This window comes from Papio anubis, chromosome 13 (genome assembly GCF_008728515.1).
Source record: "Papio anubis isolate 15944 chromosome 13, Panubis1.0, whole genome shotgun sequence".
Taxonomy (NCBI): Eukaryota; Metazoa; Chordata; class Mammalia; order Primates; family Cercopithecidae; genus Papio; species Papio anubis.
In genome coordinates, this window is record NC_044988.1 from 48,449,998 (window position 1) to 48,470,267 (window position 20,270).

Below are 20,270 nucleotides of genomic sequence, written 5' to 3' on the forward strand. Positions count from 1 at the left end.
GGGCATAGTTAAATTATTTGAGAAACTAAAAAGAATTTGGAGCATTGGGGTTTCTATTAATAAAATAATTTAATTGAGATATAATTCATATCCCATTAAATTCATCTTTTAAAAATATACATTTCTCTTGTTTTTAGTGATGAAAAAATGGCACTTAATGAAGAAGAAATTTTATTTAGTGACAAAGAAATGATACTGACAATAAATTAATCTAGTATATCTTCGGATGTTGTGGAAAAATAGTGAAATGTGAGTCCTCTAGCATTGTTCTTTTTCAATATTATTTTGGCTATTCTGGGTCTCTTGCATTTACCCATGAATTATAGAGCCAGCTTGTTAAAGTGGGTAGCCTGTGAGATGGCCAGCTGGGATTCTGATAGAAATTGTGTTGAACTGGTAGATCAATTTGGAGAGAATTGCCATCTTAATATTAAGCCTTTCAATCCACAAACATGCAAATTACTTATATTTATTTAGGTCCTCTTTAATTTCTTCCAAAAATGTTTTGTAACTTTTCAGAGTATATGTTTTTTACCTCTCGAAAAAATTTTTAAATGAATATGTACTATTTGCACATATTTATGGGGTACTCTTTTGTTAAATTTAATCTTAACTAATTTATTATTTTCAAAGTTATAAATGGAATTGCTTTCCTAATTTCATTTTTCAATTTTCCATTGCTGGCATATAGAAATACAATTGATGTTTATATATTATATTATATTATATCCTACAAACTTGCTGAACCTGTTTATTCATTCTAATAGCTTTTGGGGGATTCCTTAGGATTTCCTATGTTCAAGATCCTGTCATTTGCAAATAGAGAGTTTAATTCTTCCTTTGTAATCAAGATGCTTTTTTATTTTCATTTTCTAATTGCACTGGTTAGAACCTCAAGTACGACATTGAATCAAAGTGGTAAGAGCTGTCTTATTCCTGATCTCAGGGGGAAGGCATTCAATCTTCCACCATTAAGTACGATACTGGCTGTGCATATTTCATAGATGGTCTCATCAGGCTGAGGAAGCTCCCTTCTATTCCTAGTTTGTTGAGTGTTTTAATTTTTAATCATAAAATCATGTTAGATTTTATCAAATGCTTCTTCTGGATCAAAATGATCAGGTAGCATTTCTCCTTCATTCTACTAATGTAGCATATTATATTAATTGACTTTCAGATGTTTGGAGATTTGATTTTAATAAATGATATTCTAACAGAGCTGTCAGCACTTCCTTTAACTTTACAAGAAAGAAATGTTTTAAGTATTAAAGCTGACATAATTTGACAAACCATCATAGTGATTGAACACAGAATACTAACATATTATTCTTGACTCTGGTCAGCACAGTATGATATGTGGTATAATGGTGTCAATAATGGAATAATTTTACATAAGTACCCACCTACATTTCATGGAAAATATTGACACATTTTGACTTTGTCACTCATCATATTGACTTACCCTCTTTAGCTGTACATTTTGTAAGGATGCTTATGTTTTACATTGAGGTAGTTAGTATAATTGAACATGACAATACCATAAACAGACATTTCCTATGCCATTTTTCTAGAGACTACTATCCAAGGCAACATAAATCCATTAATCAATACCTTAATGTTTGGTTGCTCATCTAACAATAAATCGACCCAACAATGCTATTATGCAGAGCAACATTACTTCACCTTATTAAAAAGTACACTTTAGGAGATTAACTCAAAATGAACATACATATGGTTGATTCTGCTGGACTATGCTCTGTGAGGGCGAATACTTTGTCAATGTGATGTCCCCAAACCTTTGAATAGTACCTGACACATAGAAGTCTCTTAATAAACATTTGTTGCCTGAGTGAATGAATTCAATCCCTTGCTGTGAGCAATCAAACATAGTGAGTGATCAAAACAAGAAATAAAAATTAGGTTACCCTGATTAGTTCTTTTTGAAGCTATGCCTTCAAAGGCATCCAGGGTATGAGCTTGATACTTTTTTTTTTCACAGTTAGATTCTGGTTTTGTGTGGCCTGAAGCTCAAACACTTTCATGGGTCTGAATTAAAAAAAAAAAAAAGAAAAAAAAAGAAAAAAAGCAAACTTACTTATAGGGCATTTATAGGGTTGGGCAAGCGTGGGTCCCTGAGGCTTAAGCTTTATTCACAGTGAAATGTCACTATAGATTCATGCTTGTTGAATGAATGAATAAGTGAAAGTCTTTTTTCCTCCTAAAAATTAAAGCAAAACTTTTGTATTACCTCATTTTACTCTGACTTTGGCTCTTAAACTAGAAAAAATTAGAATAGGCATACTATTAATCAAGTATTAGGATAACTCAGACTAAAAAGGGTTAATTTTATTTTAAAAATATAATTATTTAGAAAAACTTTAGCAACAAGTGAAATCCTGAAATTTAAAGCTATAAGGGGTAGAGTGGAATCAGCTAGGTGTGAAGACTGGGTAAAGGATGGAGTGCACACACAGATCAGGCATCGGGGGCTTAGCTTCTAGCCGTTAACTAAATGTGTGATCTTGAGCATATCCTACAGAAATTCAGAAAATATGATTAGATATAGAGTTTATTTGAGTACAAAGCTTGAGGACATGCACTTGGGAAGCACAGATTTCAAAGAATGGAAATTAATGTTTTGAAATATAAAGGTTTGGGGTCATTTATATAGACAAGGTTTAGGGAAGCTTAAGAAAATGTCACCATCTTTCTATATAAGGTTTACTGTGTGGTTACAATGAGTTTAGGATAGAATTGGTTGAGATAGTCTTTTCTTTCAGGAAAGGTATCTTTAACATTCCACACTGAAGATATAACAGTCATGAGATCTTCTGAGCTATCTGATCTAAGTTAGACAGGACAATACAGGAGACAGTTAATATATTAACTATTAATATAACAAAGGTCAGTGATTAGAAGGGTAGAAGGTCTGGCCTCTAGTTTCTTCTAGTCATTTAAGAACAATGAGAAAGAGAGTTAATCCATAATCTCAGACCCGGAAGTTGCAACTACGTGCCATGCGACTCACATCACAGTCACAGCTCTCTCATGACTTAAAGTGTTTTGGGGATTCTAACAACTTTTAGATTTTATTTATTTTCACAAGTAGGTCCCTCCTTTTTTTACAGCCTCAGTTTTCTCACCTGCAAAATAAAGAGTCTGTACTAGACAAACTCTGAGATTCCATCTGCTTTGAATTTTGATGCCTGTTTCTAAATAGATGGATTTGAAAACTCATTTCTGTAATCACAAAATCACATGTCAAAACAGGGACTGAAAGAGAAAACATGGGGAGAAATGCTAATTTTACACTACATCTTATATCTCATTTGAGATTTTCCTTTATGTTAAAAAAGAAATGAAAAATGGATTTCATTTGAATTCTGTCCCTTTTTGGAAACAATCCTGCTGATCTGACTCTTGAACTTCATAACCCAAGTGAAGCTATTTATAATCCCAGTACTTTAAGTTAGTAAAGTGGTACATCTTTATGGTAACAAGGAACAAAAGAAAGGCAATAGATTTGAAATTTATGTAAGAACTTGGCTTTTGCCATTTATCTGAATACAACGACATCTTCTAGCCGTTTCTGTTAGTACAGAAAGTTGTTTCCTAATTTGGTTATTCAATGTGATATTTTATTTTGCTTTTCTCACATCCTTTAGGGAGAACCGATATATGTTAGAAGAAAAAGTACAACAGTGGATTCTATTAGAAAGAACAAATGAGAAAGAAATTAGGTATATTTAGGAGAAAGGATAAAATGAATGGCTCAAGTAGACTTGTAGCTGCAACCAAATCAAAATATAAAAGGGTTACTATGACTACAAAGGGGGTATATTTGAATAAAAATGGATATGAAAATCTCTTTCACATGCTAATTGAAATTGGTGGAAGTCTGTCATTTCAAACTGCAGACAGTCTTTCTCCACCTCCTCTTCTCTACGTTTGGATTGAATCTGCTTTTGGATTGAATCTGCTTTAAACAGTATTGCCCTGTGAAACTGAAAAGCACTTTGAGTTCCCTTGTGTAAGGGCTAGTTTATACCAGTTCTAGCATTGTGACTCCGATTCTTCATTTGTTCAGGGTCAGAGCCTCAGAACCCGCCCCACCCGTTTTTTGTTTGTTTGTTTGTTTTCTGAAGAAGAAAAAGCACAATGATCCACCTGAAACATCTTATCTTCAAGGTATAAGTCATCCCTTCTAAATGGTTATTCCTTTCAGTTAATTCAGAGAAGACTTATGGAACAAATTCTAAATGCAAGGCACTGTGGGGAAAGACAATTGTGGGGAAAGATGGATAATTTGGGTTCTGCTCCCCAAGGACTCCTTACAGATGGGGAGTTACTGAGTAATCTTTTTGAGTTCTTTCTGGATCTTGCTTTAGGCTCCTAAGAAATAGCCACTGTTCCTTGTAGTTAAATATAGATTGTGCTGGAAGGTGCCTGAAATAAAACCAGTATGGTAGTGTAAGCATTACCAGATGACACAGATATACTTGAATTAACTGCAGTATTCTTTCTCATCTCTGATAAATTTAAAGAACATGCATCTGCTTTTAAAAGGCATGTGAGTAATGAATTAGAACTTACTTTATGTCCCATGAAAGAAATGGGTGACATTTACAGAGTATTTGACTATAGAATTCTTTGTTCTGAGAACAACAGTTAACAAGTGTAAGAACAAGAGTTTTCTGATTCAGTATGGGAAATTGTGAGAAAAATGCTCACCCGTCCAAATCCAAAGAATGGACTCAGAAGCACAAAGAATAGCGAAAAGTGAGACTTTTAATAGCGGTCTTGCAAGATCTGATGGATGTCTGGTTGGCAGGCACATCCAGGGCAGCTACAACAGGTAATTTATCTCCTAGCACACAAGTCCCTCCCCCAGTTCCTCACTGGTAGAGCACTATGGGGTTGCAGTCTTCCCCCACATCGCCTAAGTTTCATTATCCCCCTTATAAGGTTATACCCCAGTCCCCTTCCCTGCTTAAGTTTTGATTTCCCAGTAAAGAAACTTTCTTCCCTTTTATGGGCTGACCCCTCCTCTACATTCTGTTCGCTTAATATGACCTTCTAGGAGCATGAGCCATGTGATTTGTTACATCTGCAGGCTGGCTGCCAGTGCTTAGATTTACCATGCCTTACAAATGGACCATTTAAAATGTTTTCTTACAGAAATGAACATTTCAAGATTATTTAATGTCTAGATCACAATAAAGACTTACTGAGGATGGGCCCCAATCTCCAAAGGTTGCAGCATCTGAATCTTACTTCTGGTCCAGTCATAACCTCTGGTTACATATTTGCAAATAAATGAGTTAATGAGTATACATTTGGCTTTTGTTTTTCTGTTGTTAACTTTTTAATCATGTACATGTATAACTTTAATTTTTTTATATGTCCCCAGGAGTTATCTGGGTGATGGAACGATATGATAGTTTTGGTTTTCTTTCTAATATCTATATATTTTTTAAAATCCATCAACAATGGATTTAGAAAAAACAAAACAAAACAACAAAATCTGTTGGATTTTTAAAAAAATTACACAGGTACAGATTAAATGCTCTGAGATGCAATGGAGTAAAAATAAATAAAAGCGTTAAAATGTTAAGGATTTACAAAACTAATGTATCTGGTGTAAGATTATTTTCTCAGTATACCAAATGATACTGGAGTTACAAAGACATTACGTAGGCAGATAGTGAGGGTATGGAAGCCCTCCGTAAGGATTTTTTTAATGAAAAGCAGCCCCAAATCATTTTCCTTTCTAACAACAGCAGCCTATAAAATCGAGCTGCAGACATAGATGCCTGCAGTTGTGCTAATCATGTTCAAGATGGCGGCTGTCTTCCCCTCTCTTTGTCAGCCACATGTACAGTAAGGAGCGGACAAGATGGCAGGAGCTAAGGGGAAAGTTGATTTTCATAATAAGATTAGGGTGGGGCAGCCAGCCTTCCCCTGCACTATGTAAATGGCATACCTGATCGAGTCCTATGTAAATCAGACACCACCTCCTCAAACCTGACTATAACTTCCGGTGCATCAGCCACCTGCTGGTCTTTCCTCTCGGAAGTTCCCTCTCTCTATAGAGAGAGCTGTTTTACTTTCTCTTTTCTTCTACCTAATAACCTCCACTCCTAAACTCCTCGTGTGCGTCCGTGTCCTAAATTTTCCTGGTGCCAAACAACAAACCCCGGGTATGTACCCCGGACAAGGTAGCCACTTCACAATGAACAGTCTGTAGAATATTTCACGGTTTGGGAAACTCTGATCTATCTCTTGGGGCATAGAGACCACACTGCTGGCTGGAACCATAGCAAGCAGCACGGAGAAATTTAACTCAGAGAGAGTAAGTGGTCTAATGAAGCCTAAAAGAGGGGAGAGGTGGTTCCAGGGACTATTGAGGTAAGCTGGACATCCCCAGGTCCCCGAGGAGCACCTGTGCTCATGCAAGGCACAGTCTCAGGAGAACAGATACCCCAGCCACTGGAAGTTTGGACATCCACAGCAGAGGGTCCTCAGTGCGTAAGAGTGAACTGCCAGGTGGAGCGGGTAAGGTTAATATTTGCAGGTATTTTATTTTATCTGTTAATAAAGTGTCTGTTTTTAAAGACTAGTCTTTTTAAAAGAAAAACCTGTGTAAATAGGCAATAACACAAGGAACTGTGATTAAGCCAAACAGTTCGAGACAAAACAGGAACTGTATTAAGAACATGAAGAACTGATCGGCTCTAATGGTCACTGGAGGAAATGGGTTCCCACAGTCCATCAGTGTTACACATTTCCATAACTATGTAAAAAGAGGGTACATCTATGTGTTCCAAGGTACTAACTTACTTTCATGTCTGAAAGAGGAGAGTTGATTCAGTTAATGCATCCACTAAAGTAGCCGGTTATAAGGAAAACCATGATAAAATCCATAGCTCTTTTGTATACAACCAGTAACTTGTTAAAAAACAAAATGGACAATGATAGTTTATCATAATAACTTTAAAAACTATGTAATAACCAATATTGAGGATAATCTTAAAAAATGTGTGAGGTCCAAAGAAAGAAATGTACAAAATTTGTAGCATAGTTGACTAGAAAAATAGGTATATAAAATATTAATCACATTTTTATTCTTTTAAATTTTAAAATAAAACATAATGGGAACATTTCTAACAACTGAAATTTTTGAAAATAAAATTCTTATTCTCCCCACAACCCCTTTCACTCCCCAGAGGTGCAATAGTGAACAATCTGCTATGTATCTTTCAAATAAGTTATGGACTGAATGCTCATTTGCCCCACAAAATTCATATGCTGAAATTGATGTTATTGAGGATGGGGACTTGGGAGGTAATTAGGACGTGAGGGGGAACCCTCATGAATGAGATTAGTGCCTTTATAAGAAGAGGCTGAAGAGCTAGCTCCCTCTCTTTCTGCCATACAATGAGAAGTTGACAGTCCACAACCCAGAAGGGGACCCTCAACAGAGCCCAAACATACTGGCACCCTGATCTCAGGCTTCCAGCCCCTAGACTGTGAGAAATAAATTCTGCTGTTTAGAAGCCATCCAGTCTATGGTACTTTGTTATAGCACACCAAACTAAAATGAAATATTTGGAGTGTTTATTTCAGTTACATTATTGAACTTAAATTTGCAATGGGTTCATTTACATGTAGTGTAATTACAGTTATATTTGGTTTGATATATCAACTTGCTATTTTACCTATTTTTCTATCTTTTTCTTTCTTTTCCTGCTTTCTTTGGAATTAATCAAATAATTTTTATTATTCCATTTACCTCAGCCTTCCAGAGTGTTGGGACTGCAGGCATCAGCTGCTGTGCCTAGCCTCTATTAACTTTTATTTTTACATTTATTTTTTACCATTTTTTCAGAGGTTAATTTCAGCATGCAGCCTTGATTAATTTTAGTCAAATATGGATTATCTTTTACCACTTTTCTGATAACATTAAAACTTTAGATACTTTTAACTTAATTATCCCCCTGCTAACTTTTATATTTTATTTCTATACATATTTTAAACCTTGTAAGACATTATTATTGCTTTGTATGCTCAATATTTCATTTTTACAATCTTTTTCATTGTTTTACTGCCTCCCTTTCTGTGTTTCAATCTGGAATAGTTTTCTTTCTGGCTGAAAAACTTTCTTTAGTATTTCTCTTAGTGCAGGTTTGCTGATAAAAATTCTGTTTTGTTTATTTGAAAACATCTTTATTTTGCCTTCATTTTTGAAGAATAATTTCACTGAATATACAGTTTGAGACTAAAAGTAATTTTCTTTAATATCTTTCAATACACCATCTCATTATTGTCTGGCTTTCAGAAGTTCTGTTGAGAAATTATCTTCCATTTAATTGTTGTTATTGTTGTTGTATTTGAAGATAACATACTATTTTTTCTTAGCTGCTCTGGGAATGATTTCTATTTTTTTAAATCACTTTTGGAAATTCTTTAATCCTTCAAAAGTTCTTCCATTTTCCCCCATATTCTTTTTTCTCTTCTTTTGGGAATCCAATTAAATTTATGTTAAACTTTTTATTATGTGTATCGTACATTCTTCTAAATTTTATATCCTGTTTTCTCTTAGTGCATCACTCTAGGTTTTTCCTAGCAGTCTGTCTTCTACTTCACTAATGCTCTTTATTGCTATCTCGAGTCTCTTGTTAAACCCATGATTTGAATTCTTACTTTCGGGTATTATGTTTTTTAGTCCTAGAACTTTCATTTGATTCTTTTTATGAATTCTAATTATATAGTACATTTCTTTATCTTTTTGTCTGTTTTCTCTAACATATTAATCTTGCTATTTAAAAATCTTTGATAACTCCACTATAAGAACCACCTGTAGTTCTACATCTGTTGTCTAATTTTTCTCTTCATTTTGTGTCATATGGTTCTATCTTTTGGAGTGTGTAATAAATTTGAGTGCATGCCAGATATTGTTTATTACTAGATAGCCTCCAGATAATTTTATCTCCTTCCAGAAAGTATTCACCATTTTTTTCCGACAGAAAAAAATTAGGTCTGATAATCTTACTCTGTTTAGCCACTTCAGTTTCAGTAAGTGTCTGCCTACTTCTATTATTCTTTGCTCCTAAGGTGTATCCCTCTAGGACTTTCAGCGAAGAGCCTGATGTATTTTCTGGGCACCTGGAAGGTCCTGAGTTCTAATCCTTGCCTCTTAGCTGAAAACTCTGTTCTGTTTTCCAGAGGCTTTTTACTTAGGTCCTTAGTCTCCTGCTCAGTTTAGTTTCAGAATTTGGTAAATGGTTAAAAGAGGAACTAGCCACATGTCAGGCTTAGTTCTCTGCCCCTGCCTTCCTCAGCGTTTTTGGCCCAGGATATTTCTAATTTTGATTCTCCAGCCCCGTGACACAATCAAAATCTCTACTGGCTTCCCTGTTAGCAGCCCTCTCTGTATGTGCAAAGGCTGGAATCTCAGCCACCTCTTGCCCTGACTCAGAGAGAAGCAGTTGCAAATGATCAGCTCAACTCACTTCTCCATCATCTTCCACTTTCCTTTCTTTTTTTTTTTTTTTTGAGATGCAGTCTCACTCTGTCACCCAGGCTGGAGTGCAGTGGCACGATCTTGGCTCACTGCAATCTCCACCTCCTGGGTTCAAGTGATTCTTGTGCCTCCCTGAGTAGCTGGGACTATAGGCACATACCACCATGCCTGGCTAATATTTGTATTTTTTGATAGAGAAGGAGTTTTGCCATGTTGGCCAGGCTGGTCTCAAACTCCTGGCCTCAAATGATCCACCCACCTCAGCTTTCCAAAGTGCTGGGATTACAGGTATGAACCACCACGTCTAGCCCATCTTCCTCTTTTCCAAATTTAATCCGTGCTGTGTTCTGAATGTTTGCATCCCCTCATAATTCGTATGTTGAAACTGAATCATCAAAGTGATGGTATTTGGAGGTGGGGGCCTTTGGGACATGATTAGGTCAGGAGGGTGCAGACACCATAAATGAGATTAGTGCCCTTATAAAGAGACCATAAAGAGCTAACTAGTCCTTTCCACCATGTGAGGACATAGGGAGAATGCACCATTTCTATAAACCAGGAAATGGGCCCTCATCAGACAGTAAATCTCAGGCTCCTTGATCTTTGACTTCCCAACCTCCAGAAGTGAGAAATAAATTTCTATTGTTTATAAGCTACCCAAGGTCATAGTACTTTGCTGTAGAGGCCCAAATGAACTATGACAGTTCCTACAGTTCTAGTGACTTTAGTAGCCCTTTAATGGCTTTAAACATTTGTTGTTTGTTTTATATTTTTATTTAGCTTTTCTAATGGTTCTTATTGGGAATATTGGTCTGCTATAAGTTATTCATCTTACCCACCAATATCTCATTGTCCAGACTCTATAATATGGTCATATCTCACACTGAGAAAGATAATTATTTTTTATTTTGAATGACAATATGCCAAATAAAAATCAAGATTCTGTTCCCAGGAAAGAATGGGGAGAATGGATGTTGGGGTAAGCAACTAGCACACTGTTCCAAAGTGAGAGGTGGAAGCCAGTTATAGTCTCATGGAAGGATAGGGAGTGGTTTTCACATATGCTGGGGAAATGAGTTGCCAGAATCCACCTCTGACTTAGGAGAGCTCATAAAACAATAATAACTTGGTTAACATTTGCTATCAAAATCATCCAACTCTCTATGTTCAGATCCATGCTTACCAAACAACCTTGAGGCAGTAATTGAGCTTTCCTTAGAGACTTGGAGAGAATGTGCTAATCCTCAGAAATGAATCTACCAGTTCATTTGGCAGTTATATTTCTCAAGGTAAATAATCAAAACCAGTGTCCAGGGTCATAATCTGCATGATGAACCAGTCTTTTTTGGCTCACTTTGCCCTGGATAAAATGACAAAATACAGTTTCTTGACCTACTAGAACTTGACTGCTGCTGTGATTCTCTTACGAAAGTATTGTCAACATTTAGACATTAGGAATCTCTTGCTAAATTTAGCAGCAGGTTCTTGTCTATGAAATAAAAAATGAATCCTGTTTAGAGAAGAGTCTTGCAAATAATGTCTCAGTTTCTAACAGAAAGGTAAAAAATCTTGTAAGAGTGATGAACACTGAAAAGATAATGTCTGAAAACAGTTTTCTCCTTATGTTAGGTTTGGAAAATGTGATCTTGAAATTTGGTGAAAATACAACTCACAGAGAATTCTAAAAGACTATCCCTCAGACTGATTGGTCTGCAATTTGGGATTTATGAAAAATGTTTGCTCTTTTTAAAGATAGAGGAGAATTATGGATTCTGGCTAATTGGAGAGTACTTTCCTATTAAGTTAATCACTACAAACATTGGGCCCTAAGACACAGAAGAGATTTAAATTCTGAGGGTAAGAGCTCTCTTGGCACCCAATTCAATTTTATGGGAATAATCAGATGATTAAGAGAAAAAAATAGTGACTCAAGAGGTCCTTGGGATTCTCCTGTAAATTCTGAACAAGGCACTTAATTTTTCAAATTCTCATTTCTTCCTTTTCCAATCTGTTATGGAAGATAAAATCTGGCCTCTGAGGATACATTGCTTGTACTAATGAAATAATAACTGGAAGGATTCTGTGTTCATTGGATGGGTTCTGGGACAATTTCCCTAAAACCTGTTCCTTCCTAATTGTCAGCTCACTTAAAATTCAGCACTTTATTACTATTTTTGCATCATTTTGAGTGCTCATATTCTTTTTTTCCTTTTAAAAATCCCTTTTAAATATTTTTAGACGCTAATCCATTTAGTTTTTAATCTTGTAGGCTCAGATGTATGCTGTGGAACCTATCCCTAGAAAATTGTGTTTTGCTCAAAACCACAAACTTTTGCCTGCAGTTTCAAAAGAGTCACAGGCTCCTAAATTAAAGGAAATATAACACATGTTAAATTCTTTCAAATATATGGTTGTTGAGTTTTGAACACTTTGTTAACAGATAGGCTCTTTTGTATCCCTAAGGATATATTCCTACTTCTGAATATTTTTTCACCATTTCCAGTTCATAACATCACACTGGATTATAAAACAAAGAAATATGTACAATAATGGTAGCCTGTGTAATGGGTAATGAAGTATTAATAATTCCAGTAAATTCCATGTTGGGACAGGTATGATTATCCATTTATTTTTTGCCCTATTTATTTTTTACCTTAATCAGAATGTGTTATTTCCTGATTGCTTTGATGGCTTTTCCCAGGCTTACCTGGTTTGTGACAATCAGCTGCTAAAATCAACAGTCATGCTGATTTCTTTCAGTTTTTCACAAATGTGCTTTCTTACTAGGAGTATTCTGTGCGTGCTTTTCCTTCTGTCTTTCTTTCCTTCTTTGCACAGTTAAATCCTCCTCAGCCTCACCTAGTTGCTGAGTGGCTTTCCTCTGCAGGGTTATTCAGGGACTCACGCTCTTTCTGTTTTGTTACTCCACTATCCCCTAGGACCTCAGAATCCTCTGCTTCAAGCAGGGGAAAGAAAGATAGAGAAAGCACCCATTTATAATGTCCTTGACCCAGAAGTGACATGCATTACCTCCAAACACATTCTGATGGTAAGAGCTACTCACATGGCTCTACCCAAGGTGCAAAGGTGTTTGAGAAATGGAACTCCTGAATGAATAGCCACTTCCTAGGGTCATCTCAATACTGTGGAAGGGGACACATTAATTTTTGGTGGTAGCTACCTGTATTAGGCCATGTTTGCATTGCTATAGAGAAACACCTGAGACTGGGTAATCTATAAGAAAAGAGATTTAATTGGCTTACAGTTCTGCAGGCTATATAGGAAGCATAGCACTGGCATCTGCTTCTCATGAAGCCTTAGGAAGCTTACAATCATGGCAGAAGATGAAGGGGAGCAGGCATCTCACATGGCAGGAGCAGGAGCAAGAGAGGGCAAGGGAGGTGCCACACACTTTTAAACAACCAGATCTTGTGAGAACTCACTCACTATGGCAAGAACAGCACCAAGAGGATGGCACTAAGCCATTCATGAGAAACTCACTCCCATGATCCAATCACCTCCTAAAGGCCCTACCTCCAATACTGGGGATTACAATTCAACATGAAATTTGGGTGAGGACAAACATACAAACTATATCACTACCTATCTCTGCCACGCCATGATGTACCACCAGCATGTAGCATAGTAGCACTTAATAAATATTCATAGAATGCATGAATAAAAAGGAATGAATGCAATTGTTTGAAGTAGTTTGTGATTTGTATTATAACAATTTCACATCTGGTATACAGAATTTGGAGAAGCAGCAGGTTTATTAGGTTGTAGATGTCCAATTTACATAGTATCAAAATAATCATCTGGAAGACACTGTGCATTGTCGGTGTCATATATCAAAATACACCAGGAGGGGCAACTTCACTCTTAAATCTCTGCCTCAGTCCTCCAGCTTGGATCGTTCCACTCATATATCAAAAGAAATGGAAGAAGCAACTATAGGGAATTATGCCTGAGACTCTTGCTTGAAATGTATCCTGCCCATTTCATACTGTATCATGAGTTAATTGCCCAAAAGAGGCAAAAGATAGTGTAACATCAGAACAGATAAATAACCAATCAAAAGTGGGTTGAATTTGGGTTAACTGATCATTGGGTAAAGATCTTTGAGCAAACCAACCTGTTCCCATTGGATGACTTTATGTATCTATATGTAATATATAAATTATATATTAAATTTTATGTGTATTCACTTAACATTTTATGTATATTCATTTTTTATATATTCATGTATATTAATTTTATACTGGCCATATGAAGTATTAGAGATATGGAATTAGGCATATATAGAACACATCAGGAAACTTTTTGCCTCTTCCACATTATAGCTAAGATTTGATTATAAAATATAGAGTTTGATTATGTGACAAGTGAAATTCTGCTTGCACCAAATCCCTAAATGTTAGCCTTATAATGTATCTTTTTTTTTTTTTTAAGAGACAAATTCTTGCTCTGTCGCTCAGGCTGGAGTGCACTGGTACAACCATAGCTCATTGCAGCCTCTCACTTCTGAGTTCAAGGGATCCTCCTGCCTCAGCCTACTGAGTGAGTAGCTGGGACTACAGGTGCACCCTACTACATCCAGCTAATTTTTAAATCTTTTGTAGGGATGGAGTCTATGTTGCCCAGGCTGGTCTTGAACTCTTGGCCTCAAGACATCCTCTCACCTCAAGTAATCCTCCCACCTTAGCCTCCCAAAATGCTGGCTTTATGGGCATAAGCCACCACACTGGCCTATAATGTATCTTTAAATATGTACCTTTACTGAGGAGTTAATCTGATAAGATTAACAAGGACTAAGAGATTTATTTATCTTTAATCTTTGGTGCAATACCTGGTGCATTTTAGAGTCTCCGGCCTCGTTTTCCTCATTGTTGTAACATTCTTCCAGTTCATCCAGCTCTGTTTTTCACAAAGTCTCTAACTGCTACCTGCTACAAGGTGCTTCATGTTCTCAGCAGTCTTAATCTGTGTGGCTAGCTAGGAGAGCCAGAGAAGCAGAGAATCTGTAAGCTGGAAAGGACTTCAACTTCAATGGGATAAATCTGCTCTGTGATCTGATGAATGAATTCAAAATAAAGAGTTAGGGACTTCACAAACTGTCACTGTTTGCTGACGATATGATCGTTTACCTTGAAAACCCTAAAGACTCCTCCAGAAAGCTCCTAGAATTGATAAAAGAATTCAGCAAAGTTTCTGGATACAAAATTAATGTACACAAATCAGTAGCTCTTCTATACACCAACAGCAACCAAGCAGATAATCAAATCAATAACTCAACCCCTTTTATAATAGCTGCAAAGAATAAAATACTGAGGAATATACCTAACCAAGGAGTCAAAAGACCTCTACAAGGAAAACTACAAAACACTGCTGCTGAAAGAAATCATAGATGACACAAACAAATGGAAACACATCCCATGCTCATGGACAGATAGAATCAATATTGTGAAAATTAACATACTGCCAAAAGCAATCTACAAATTCAACACAGTCCCCATCAAAATACCACCATAATTCTTCACAGAATTAGAAAAAACAATTCTGAAATTCATATGGAAACAAAAAAGAACCTGCATAGCCAAAGCAAGACTAAGCAAAAAGAACAAATCTGGAGGCATCACACTACTTGATTTCAAACTATAGCATAAAGCCATAGTCACCAAAACAGCCTGGTACTGGTATAAAAATAGGCACATAGACCAGTAGAATAGAACAGAGAATCCAGAAATAAACCCAAATACTTACAGCCAACTGATCTTGACAAAGCAAACACGAACATAAAGTGGGGGAAAGGACACCCTTTTCAACAGATGGTGCTGGGATAATTGGCTAGCCACATGTAGGAGAATGAAACTAGATCCTCATATCTCACCTTACACAAAAATCAACTCAAGATGGATTAAAGACTTAAACCTAAGACCTGAAACTATAAAAATTCCAGAAGATAACATTGGAAAAACCCTCCTAGACATTGGCTTAGGCAAGGATTTTATGACCAAGAACCCCAAAGCAAATGCAGTAAAAACAAAGATAATAGCTGGGACCTAATTAAACTAAAGAGCTTTTGCACGGCAAAGGGAACAGTCAGCAAAGTAAACAGACAACACACAGAGTGGGACAAAATCTTCACAATCTATACATCTGACATAGGACTGATATCTAGAATCTACTACAAACTCAAACAAATCAGTAAGAAAAAAACAATCCCATCAAAAAGTGGGCTAAGGACATGAATAGACAATTCTCAAAAGAAGATATACAAACGGCCAACAAACATATGAAAAAATGCTCAACATCACTAATGATCAGGGAACTGCAAATCAAAACCACAATGTGATACCACCTTACTCCTGCAAGAATGGCCATAATGAAAAAACCAACAGTAGATGTTGACAGAGATGCGGTGAACAGGGAACATTTCTACACTGCTAGTGGGAATGTAAACTAGTGCAGCCACTATGGAAAACAGTGTGGAGATTCCTTAAAGAACTAAAAGTAGAACTACCATTTGATCCAGCAATCCCACTACTGGGTTTCTACCCAGAGGAAAAGAAGTCATTATTTGGAAAAGATACTTGCACACACACGTTTATAGCAGCACAATTCACAATTGTAAAATCGTGGAACCAACCCAGAAGCCCATCAATCAATGAGTGGATAAAGAAACTGCATATATATACACATATATACACACACACACACACACATATATATATACATACACACACACATACACACACACATACATAAAGAAACTGCAGTGTGTATATATATATGTACACACACACACAATGGAATACTACACAGCCATAAAAAGGAAGAAATTAACAGCATTTGCAGTGACCTGGATGAGATTGGAGACTATTATTCTAAGTGAAGTGACTCAGGAATGGAAAACCAAATATCGTATGTTCTCACTGATATATGAGAGCTAAGTTATGAGGACACAAAGGCCTAAGAATGATACAATGGACTTTGGGGGTTTGGGGGGAAGAGTGGGAGGGGGTGAGGGATAAAAGACTACAAATATGGTGTAGTGTATACTGAACAGGTGATGGGTGCACTAAAATCTCACAAATTATCACTAAAGAACTTACTCATGTAACCAAATACCACCAGTACCCCAATAACTTATGGAAAAATAAAATAAAATAATAAATTAAAAAAAAGAACTTACTCATGTAACAAATACTACTTGTTCCCCAAAAACCTATGGAAATAAAAAGTTTTAAAAAATAATAAATAAATAAATAAAATAAAGAGTTAGGGACTTCAGAAGTTATTTGTAATAGAAAAACTTTAATTAAAAAAATCACCAGGGTGATATATCTGACACAAGGTAATGGATTAAGGGTAAAAGTAACTAAGGATTCTCTGTGTGTGTGTGTGTATGTGTGTGTGTATTTGTGTGTATGTACGTGTGTTTATGTGTCTGTGGGTGTGTATAGGGGATTACATTGCTGCGTAAGGTTTATGTGATACAAAAGAAGGCCTGGACCCTTCAAATCATGCTGGACTAGATTACCTTTGCTTACAAATCTACATGTTCTCAGCATATTCCCTTCAAAGAGCTTAGTTGTAGCATTTATGTTTTCTGCAATATCAAGGAAGCAGACACATTTTAGACCCCCGCCTAATATTTGCATAAAGGAGTTCTCCACTGAATAACCAGAATTTTTTCTAAGATGTTATATTTTTGAAAAAATACTTTTATTTCAAAACCTCTGAATGGCTTTGGCTTGCTTTTGAAATAAAATGGTAACTTTTTTTAGTGGATAGTTTCTGAATGATTGTTATGTAGGAGAGCTTTACATATAGGTGTGAAAACAGCCAATTTAACTGCCTACACTTCTGTGTCCCCCAGAGTGATGCCAATTTGTACTGCACTGTGAAGATTCAGAAACAGAGAGAAAAAGCTGGTGCTAAATCTGAGAGGTAAAAATTGAATTTGATTCCCAAAATGAAATTTGATCACATAGAATTTGTAATCTAGGTTCTGCATCTAGAATACAGAAATAAATACACAGTCCCTTCATTTTATTGAATTAACACATTAGTTATGATAGTCCCTATTGCTATTCATCTTATAGATTGTAAATTGATTTATTTTTTGCCTTTCCAGCTGGATTTGGAAGGACTCAAAAGAATCTACTAAGAATGTGATATCCCAGTGATCTTGAAAGATACAGAAGAGAACAGGACTGGCTGAAAAACACTCAGAATGCTGTGTTTGATAATTGGGAGTAGAACTTCTGAAGTCTAATGATCCAGGCCAGATTTAAATCTTAACTTTTCATCAGCCTTCAGTGTTTTTAATCCAAGGAATAATTATCTTCCTGTATTTCTATTTCTTAGATCAGAATTTTTAAATGCCAACTTCATTAATTTTCTAAGATTTAAGTTGAAACAATGTACAATGTTGTATATCCTAACTTTCCTACAAGGGGCAGGAAGCAAGGTTATGTGCATGGCCACGAGTTTGTAGGTACATGTGTTGAAATAGGAAGTATCCTAGTATGTATTTAGATAAGAAAAACTTACATACTAGTGTTGTCTTTGAAATTATAACATTTATACCTACATATTCTTTGTGTTTATTTTAAAGTTTTGAAAATATACAGGACTGTTAATAAAAAAGAACGTGATATCAATTTTATGAAAGCCCTCACCCGAGGATGCTGGGGACTTAGTATAGTGTGCAAGATATTTAATGGTATGAGGCATCATCTATAGCAGTGGTTCCCAACATTTTAAAATATAAGGTACATTTTGAAACTAAGAAAAGCATCACCAGGTATTGTGTGCTGGAAGTTGTACTGTTTTCATCTATTGATTGACAAATAACCTAGTGATAATGCCTATTCTTAGTAATGCTTTAAGTTGTATTTACATGTTATCAATAATGACAGAATCAGCATGTTTTTGTAAAAGTATAAGAGCTATATATGAGGGGAATGTTATCCATGCCAATCATGCTTGGCCTGCATTCTAAACTTGTAAACCCTTTAATGGCTTGTCACCTACAGACCAAACAGTGGTGACTTAGATTAAAAATATATCATTGATGATAGGAATCTTTTGAGTTATTATGAAAATTATTTCTTGACAAAATCCTGAGAACTTTAAGTAAAACACTTCTTTCAGGGCCTGTGACTGATGCTGGTCTTATTCTCCCCACTGATGTCTCATCTTTTCTTGATGCAGAATTCGACTTCTGGTAATCCCATGTGAATCTAAAGGTTTATCATTGCTGGAATGATACTCTTCACTATGAAGTTGCAATCTGACTGATGTTCTGTTGCACCAAAAAACTGGCTAGGGAAAATATCAGGCCTGATTAATTAACTAGGTAATGTGCTGAACTACAGCCCACTTTGCAATATCTCTAAGATGATGTGATTGCATAAGCTAATGGAAAATAAGTTTATGGGCTCAGAATTAAAAAATAAGATTATTATTTACAAGGACTTCATCACAGAATGTAAGGGAGTGCTCACTAATCAGAGGAAAGGTATCATCATATCCTAGTTCCTAAACACATTAAAATGATAAGCTTACTTCCATTCATGCAAAACCACAGGCCCCTTCTCCAAAAAGCTGGAGATGAGAGGCCTCCAGAGACTTGGATAAAGGCAGCCTGCTTCCTTCCTGTTCTCCGTCTCAGGAGTCAGAGCTGCACAGCTATCTAAAACTCACCCTGCCCACTCCTGCATCTTCCCCTCTTTAACAGGAATTTCCCCAGTAAAATCTTTTCCAGTTCTAGTCCCTTCTGGGCATCTGCTTCTGTAAAGACCAGATCTGCCATACCACGTATAAGCTTGGTTGAGCTACTTAATCCTTATAAGTATGGGCTATCTTAGCAGAACACAGGTAAGATAATAATATTTAGATCCCCCCATACCTTTTTTGTTTTTACATAATTTCAGATTTACAGAAAAAGTTGCAAGAATAGTACAAAGAATTTATGAATACCCTCACCCAGGTTCCCTGTATTAACATGGTGTGTGTGTGTGTATTCACAAACACATAATTTTGAACCCATTAAGAAAAAGTTATATACATGACGTTCCTTTACTTCTAAATATTTCCGTGTGTGCTTTCTAAAAGTAAAGAATTTTCTTACTTGATAATAATCACAGTATAATGCTTAATCAAAAATTAACATCAAGCTGGGTGTGGTGGCACATGCCTGTAATCCCAGCTACTCGGGAGGCTGAGGCAGGAAAATTGCTTGAAGCAGGGAGTTGGAGGTTGCAGTAAGCTGAGATCGTGCCACTGCACTCCAGCTTGGCAACACAGCAAGACTCCGTCTCAATAAATAAATAAATAAATAAATGAATAAATAAATAACATCAGATGAGATCAGGTGTCTTGAGGGTGGTATGCTGAGCCAGTATAGCCAACACAATCCTAAGCAACAAGAACAAAGCTGGAGGCATCCAGCTACCTGACTTCAAACTATACTACAAGGCTACAGTAACCAAAACAGCATGGTACTGGTACCAAAACAGATACATAGACCAATGGAACAGAACAGAGGCCGCAGAAATAACACCACACATCTACAACCATCAGATCTTGGACAAATGTGAAAGAAACAAGCAATGGGGAAAGGATTCCCTATTTAATAAATGGTGCTGGGAAAACTGGCTAGCCATATGCAGAAAACAGAAACTGGACCCCTTCCTTACACCTTATATAAAAATTAACTCAAGATGGATTAAAGATT

At 36.2% G+C, this 20,270-nt stretch overlaps 1 long non-coding RNA gene across 3 annotated transcripts in view; it reads left to right on the top strand.

The window, feature by feature from the left end:
- LOC108582389 overlaps nucleotides 1-19,777 on the top strand; it is a 39,820-nt gene extending 20,043 nt beyond the window's left edge. For 2 of the 3 annotated variants that reach the window (XR_002517576.2, XR_002517574.2), the window contains exons 2-3: nucleotides 17,406-17,476; nucleotides 17,664-19,776. This is a non-coding gene — a long non-coding RNA (uncharacterized LOC108582389). Of the gene's footprint in view, nucleotides 1-17,405; nucleotides 17,477-17,663 lie in introns of all 3 variants that reach the window. The other variant, XR_002517575.2, reaches the window with a different exon arrangement.
- The last annotated feature ends 493 nt before the right edge of the window (nucleotides 19,778-20,270 follow it).